We start from the raw sequence: 8,049 nt of genomic DNA, 5'->3' as shown, positions 1-8,049 counted from the left end.
AAGTTTATGAAACTTCGAGAAAATAGTGGAATATACTTCAAAAACACAAATAAATTGTTGAAAGTAGATTATAAATAATAATTCTGGTTTTTCATGCGCCAGAATATCTTACTCTTGTAGACCCATGAAACTCTCAGATATGAAATGAAAACAAAGTTGAACAAAATGATAGAAACTAATTTAAATATATTTATTTGTGTTTTTGAAGTATATTCCACTATTTTCTCGAAGTTTCATAAACTTTGAGTCATAATCTGGAAAGTTACGAGAGTTCAAACTTTTTGACTCGAAAAAATGAAGGAGGTGTCTGTAACTCACTGAAATGTGGTCAGAAATGTCTGCAAATTTGTGTGAGTACTATTTCAATTTTAAATAACTCAAATCCTAAATATTTTTGATTTTTGTCACCCACTCATTTTTTACCATGGAGGGGGGTACGTTAAAATGTCTCAAATTTTGCCACTTTTTTGATCATAACTCGGCTAGACACCCAAATCTGGAAAAAGTCTTTATATTTTCAGATAGCCAACACAAATATGTATCTAATCATCATAAATTTACTTCGGACCGCAGTACTTCGACCAACCGAAAAATCCAAAACACATTTTTTTTCAAAAAAGTGATTTTTTCTATATGATGCAGGGAAGCTAGAAAAAATAGTTTATCTTATAAAATGCACAAATTAAAACTGACAATTCATTTCTGAAGCGATTTTGATCCTATCTTTCGAAAGAAAAATTTTCATTTTTCAACTTCAATCGATCGTTTCGGTAGGTCAAAGGAGGCGGAGCCTGATGGGGTATAGTATAAAATTCTTAGAACTCTTAGGGTACTAACATATCAAAAAATCAGCCGAAACGGATCAACTTGGTGCATGTGTAACATGGCCTGTAGGCCTATGCTCGAGCCAGTCTGAGATTGTCTCTTAAAATTAAAAAAGAAAACGCAGATATAGTTCCAATGAAAAAAGTGTTCTGTTTTGTTTTCGATGGATTTTCTGTTACAATACATTGCGACAGTAGCCTGCCAAACTTTTGTTTCAAAAGTTGCACGTGCTGAAATAAATTTAATTTAATTCGCAATAAGCATCGAATAGATATCGACAGAGTCCTCTTAGTTCTCTCCAGGCGGCGAACACATTTTTTAGATATTGGAAGAGCAAAATTATGGTTCTAAATGATATGATGGCCTATCGTATATTATGGACAACAGAATTTTGTTGAATATCAAAATGTGAAGATTTAGCCAATCAACTAATTGCTTTATTAAAATCTTTTTTCAGAAAGTAAACAGAATCTTTAGAGAAGCGTGTTTCCATAGGTATGCAATGAGACGGTTATAAACATACACAATTTGCTGAAGAAACGATGTGAATTTACACAATTTTCAAAAAAAAAACCGGTGTCTGAAATTTTGAAATAAACGGACATGGAATAGCCTTCCTTACAAAGTGAACAGATTGTGGTCACCCAGTGAAACAGTGGCAACAGAAGTTGATTTTCACGAGAAAATAGCAGAGATTCAACACAAGAAAGACAGGCTTCGCACCAGGGCTGGGCAAATTATTTGTTTGATTATTTGAATTATTTGAAATTTGGGGTAAAAGTCAAATAAATAGCTTCAAATAATTATTTGAACTTTTTTTTCAAACAAATTGTTTGACCAAATAATGTTTGACAAATTCATATCAAATAAAATTATTTGACCAAATTATTTGAAAATTTTCAAATAATTTGAAAACGATTTTTTTGTATCATTTATGATAATTTTTCTCTTCAAACTGCCGAATGGTTAAGGGAAAATAATTACTTCGAACTCGAGAAAGTCCTTCAGGACGGAAAATTTAACAAAAAATAGTATGTTTCCTTGATTTCTACGTGTTTTGAAATATGACCTACTGTTTTTTGTTCTTTTTACTGCTTTTGTTGGCAATTAAACATTTTCGCGAGTTGTTTGAAATTATTTGATTATTTGAGAAAAAATTTCAAATAATGTTTGGTCAAATAAATTATTTGAAAAACAAATTCAACTATTATTTGATCAAATAAATTGTTTGGAAAAAATATTCAAACATTATTTGGTCAAACAATTTATTTGACCTCTCAAACAATGCCCAGCTCTGCTTCGCACGCCAAATGACCTTGTCAAAGAAAGCTGACCGAGCTTTATACCATACACACTGCCTTTCAGGAGATTGTTTTGAATTCGCAAGTGTTCCGAAACGGTACTTTTTAGAGATTAAATTATCGCAGCCTGCAGTAACTAAAAAAAAAAGAACCTCGGTGCGCAATAAAAAAAGCGTGTAGTATTTAGCATGGTTCCTATTATTATTTGACGAAAGTTCCACAATTTTAGCACTTTCCGAAACTGAATATAAAATCGCAGTTATTTAAAAAAACACAATAGCAGAAATATAGTTTTTTACAAGGATTTCATAAAAGCGTGTTTCCAAAACAAAACGGGTGCAAATTCCATTATTCCTCACATCTGTTCATTTTAATCTGGAATACCTCCAAGAGGCATACAATCCTTGTCTCGCTATCCATCATGCAATGGCTACAGTTTTTAATACAATATTTCAGTAAATTTTAGGAATTTTTGTAGTTGTTATTTTAGAAACAGTATCAACGAGTGAGTGCGATTGTTTTTAAAAGTACACTGTTACAGCAACTTGAATTAAAATTGATTTCAATAAATGCAGGACTGCGGCTGATTTCGGTGCATAAAACTTCTATGATAGCTTCCAAAAAACATTTAAAAAAAAAGGAAAAATAATAAACAAAACAAAACAAAAAGGGAAAAATGGGCCGGGGGCCGAACCATTGAAAAAATGTTCTCCACCTAGACACTAATCACCTAGAGACGGGGGGATGCAGCAAATCAATGATAAAAATGGTCAATTTTCAGATGGAAATTTCAGATACTTACAGGTCACGTAACTTTTGAAAGTTGATTTATAGGTTTTGAAACATGCTCTTTCGACCTGTATAGGTCGTTTTTGCTGGCATCAAGGACCACTTAAAAGGTAGATCGTTATCGTTTTGTGGTTTTATCACGGATATGAACAAAATCAATCAAAACTGGCCTTTTGAGCATGAAGGTGAATTATTGAACTTATCGAAATAAAAAAATAAACCGGAAAGTATTTTTTGATACCCGAAATAAATTCTACTGTTTTCTCAATCTGATATCAAAATTTCTGTTGAGAACCATCCAATTTCTTGTTTGTTTCTCTGGCTAATTCCACATTCTTGAATATACCAGACTTGCAAGATTCCGGGCCGGCCCGGCCCGGCCCGGTCGGCCCGGATTTGAATTTTTGAATTTTTTTCACTACAATTTTTTGTCCAAAAATTTATTTTCTGAAAATTTTTCATATTTTTCCTCAAGTATATTTTTCAAAAACCTTTGAAACCTACAAAAAATTGTTCTTAAGAAATATTTTTCAAAAAAAATCAGGAAATTTTCGAAAAAAAAAAATTGAATTTTTTTCAGTACTGAACTTCCGGGCCGACCTTTCACTTCTCTCATCCCAACTATTTTTGAAGACATCCAAATGAACTGATCGTAATAAGTACTGTAGCTACAAAGACCTAAAATAGCGTTATCAATATTGAAAAACGTCATCAGCCAATTATTTTCGAGGTTTTGAAACCGAACACTTTATTTTTCAAACGCGTACCAAATGTACCATTTTTTGATTTGTATACGGATCTAGCAATCCTACAAACTCTCCTAGCTTTAGAACACGCTGAGAAACAGATCCTTCACTATTTTTCCCTGAAAAGTAAAAATATTTAAACTTTGATAGAGCGCGGTATCTATGAAACCGCATGAAACGAGTATTTGAAACATTTCGCTTTTGGTAAATAAAGTGCGCAAATTTACTAATTTTGACTAATAAAATGAATTTTCTTCTGAGCACTTTGAAACAGTAATTTTAGTTAAAACCGTCTCGTGAAGGTCTTCTTTGTATGTTTTTAGCGAAGAGACCTCCAAAGTCATAGAAATGTGATGGCATCAGAGCTGAGCAAATTTTTGCCTTGATTATTGTAACTATTTGAAACTTGTGGTAAAAGTCAAACACATATATTATCGGAATAAAAAAGTTCCGACATTTTTTAGCGACGCGCAAGAGTCACGGCACTGGTAGATCAGAAACGCCCACTCATCATTAACATTTTTTCTGCAATACCAGGGCACGGTTTCAATTCTATTTACATTGATTTCGCGGGTAACATAATGTTAAAAAATACCACTTTTTCATCAAATTTGATCTATTTTCCTTGAAATTTCGATTCCACTATATAATTTTGAGGAACAAAGATCAAAATGTTACCCGCGAAATCAATGTAAATAGAATTGAAACCGTGCCCTGATATTGCAGAAAAAATGTAAATGATGAGTGGGCGTTTCTGATCTACCAGTGCCGTGACTCTTGCGCGTCGCTAAAAAATGTCGGAACTTTTTTATTCCGATAATACTCCAATCGGAACACCTGATTTTTAGGCATTTTTATCAATTTTTTGAAAATGAAAAAAAAACATCTCTCTTTGTCAGAAGCATATTCTCAGGGGTTTCGATAAAGTTTCGACAAGGATTTTCAAAAAAAATTTCGCGGGTGGGAACACGCAAGCTCATAAAGTTGTGGGCGGAGCTTAAACTACAAGCTTAAACAAGCGGCGCGGTTCTTATTTCAGTTGTTTTTTTCAAATTAAGAACCGCGCCGCTTGCAGTTTAAGCTCGGCCCACAACTTTATGCTCTTGCGTGTTCCAGCCCGCGAAATTTTTTTTCTGAAAATTGTTGTCGAAACTTTATGTAAAAGTATCGTTTTGTCTCTTGAGAAACATTGTGTATTATTGGACCCAAAAATCGAAAAAGACCACAATAAAACCCCGATTCTAACTGTTCACTAAGTTTTGAGTTGTTCGAAAAAGTGCGTGGTAACATAACAACCAACAGACAAGCGGTTTGTGAAACAGTGACAAAAAGCAAGTTTTTGAGGCACAATCGTAGGTGTCTTTCTGGGGTCTTGTCCTATATTTCAGAATAGTTCAAAACGGTACTATTTAAAGACCATAGGTTTAGGAAACTCGAAAAACGTGGAAAAAAATGTCAGACCTTGTGAATAAACGATAAATGAAATGCCAGCTTCCTAGGATCTCGATAAAACACAAATAAATCGTCATGACTTTGAGCACGTTGCGAAAGTTAGAAATGAGATTCGAAATATGCGCAGAAAATTATAATGGCTATCCGAGTACTTCGAAACGGTAATAATTCACAGACCACAGAACTGTAGTAAAAGATTTAAAAAATGAGAAAACCCCCAAAATTTCCAAGAGAAGTTGGCCGAAAACCAAAAAATTTGAGTTAGAAATTAACATGGATCTGTTGCATGGTTTTTTATTATTGACTTTATTATTTTAAGAATATTGTATTGATTTTCTGAGTACATTGAAACGGGAACTGTAGCTATAGTAACTTGAAAATTATGGAAAAGGATAGAAGGCTAGACGATTGAAAACCTAAAGTTGCAAAAACATAGGGGAGTAATTCTGCCAACAAGATACTCTGTGAACTCACTTTAATTTTGGGTTCTTTCAGAAAAAGTACATCAAATGAAGTTTTCATCGGAGCGCGGTTTCACCATCTCAATATAACTAGTGTGACTTTTGTTATAACCAGTCCATACAGGTCAATTACAGCGGAAACAAATCCCAAACTAACCTCCGAATGCTCAACTTCTTTCGAGCCATAACCAGATTTCTCGAATTCTTGTCAGGTTTTTTACGGGATTCTTTTCTGGAAATAAGATGGGGATGAATGTTGGACAGTAGAAAATATATCATGTTTCATCATCTAAATATATGCCTTATATGAATAATTAAATAATTAAAGTGTTGACCATCCCAGCTAACAATTCATCAAAATAAGAATCATCACAAGAGTCTTGTCTTTCAAATTTCGTTCTCAACTGTTTCGCAGTCTTCTCAACTGTTTTGCAGTACCGAATTCATTGATTTTATCATTTTTTGGCGAGGAAAAAAATCCAAATTTCGAAAAGAAGTTAAGAGAAGTTAGGTGAGAAATTGAGGGTACGCTGACATCTCTAAACGTATCCGATTTCAAACGGAACAAAAAACGAGAAGTTATCCTTTGTCTGAGAGGTTTCAGGGGTTCAAGGGAGTGTAATAATGAGGGGACAAGGTAATAACCCCACCATAATACAATTTTTAACGAGAGAGAAAATAGGTAGTAGAAAATAATAAAACTGAAAGAAGTAATAAGTATCATCCAAGTTCTGCAATAAGTGAAAGTACACAAAATGTATGTCCAAAAACGATAGAAATGTTTAAACTATACATGATATTAGGAACAAACATTTCTAAATATTCTACTGTTTTCCAAAGTTACTTTATAACCAAGTCAGTGTCACAATTCGTTCCCCCTCCGGCATTGGGTCGAGATAAAACAAAAAATGAGAACTCAAGGATGTTAAAAAAGTTAGCATACTTGATAAGATTATCGACACAAAACTAGTTTTGAGTTATCTTTCTATCAAAGATCTTACCATTGGATTGTTTAACTTTCCCACATTTTGTATCCAGTTATTGAAACGGAAAACCGGTATTTCGCGGAATTATTTTTGGCTAAAACCTATTCAGACTCAAAAAGACGTTGATTAACCGCTATGATACATGGTCTTGATATCTATTGGGAAGAACAGAAAACATTTATTTTTGCGCCAAGTTTTGCGTCAATATTAACTTACAAGGTTCTGGCTATCAATTTTTTACCGTCAACAAAAAACTTTCACTTGGTTCTGTAAGCACCAAAAAGCAATCCCAACAATACCGGAAAACTGGATCAAATTTTCTTAAATTTTTGAAACATAACTTTTTTTCAATAGCCCGTCTCAATTTATCAACAAAAAAGTTTTCCGGATTATCGGAAACCCAAAATTTCAGTTCGCAGATAAATTAAATTTGTCAAACATGCCCCAGCACTGAACAAGCGATAGACCACCTTAATTTGTGAAAAAAAGATAAATGCCATGGGATGTTAAGTTCCAAGATTTGCCCCAATAATGAACACTGCAAAATCACAAAAATAATACGTACGTTACGACAATGACACAGTATCTGAACAATTCCATGAATGGTAGAAATGTTTTAACTACACGTGATATCAGGAACAACATGCATAAATGTTCTGCTGCTTTTCAAATTTACTTTATACTCAAGTCAGACTCACAATTCGTTTTTACTCCGAAATTCGATTGAAATAATGAACTGAAAATGAGAACTCAAGGAGCGTGAATTATAGCAATCAAAACTTCTCAGCTATGATGAGACAACATTCTAGGCCGATTAAGAATTGACTTACTCGAACTACCGGCACGAAACTAGTTTTGACTTGTCAAATCACGAGCCGAAATTAATTTTTGAATTACCGCGCACAATTTCTTTAAAGATTAAGTTAAAAAATATCTGAAAAATGCAGAAAATGTTGAAAATCTCAATTTTAGTCATAGAAAATTGATCAAAACTTTTAATTTAATCTTTAAAAATCCGTTTTCACTTGTTGTCTTTTTATAATTTCTAATCAATAATATGTTTGCCATAAAGTAGTAAACGACCAAACAATGGGAAAACGACGAAAAAAAAATTTCAATATTTTGACGGGCAGAACGGGCCGCGCCGGAAGATTTTTTAGCGGGCCCGTGACAAGTATGGAATTAACAACCTCTTCCTATCGAAACATCATCTTGTTTCGCACCTTCTATGAATGTTTTAAAAATGGAATATTTTTTGATTAGAATAACTGGTGAGATGAGACAAGTGTTCAAGAAATAATGCCTGAAAACAAAAGAAAGAGACCACAAAAAAGCACCGATTTCATATTTTTTAACATGATTGTCTTTTGGGATATTCATAGAATTTTACAGGAATTTCGATACAGTACTATTTAGAGACCATGGTACAGTAACAATGTGGAAGACGTCAGTGACGTCGGCATTGGTACTAACAAGTCACCATCATTTT

The sequence above is a fragment of the Caenorhabditis remanei genome, chromosome IV (assembly GCF_010183535.1).
Source record: "Caenorhabditis remanei strain PX506 chromosome IV, whole genome shotgun sequence".
Taxonomy (NCBI): domain Eukaryota; kingdom Metazoa; phylum Nematoda; class Chromadorea; order Rhabditida; family Rhabditidae; genus Caenorhabditis; species Caenorhabditis remanei.
This window is presented reverse-complemented; position numbering follows the sequence as displayed.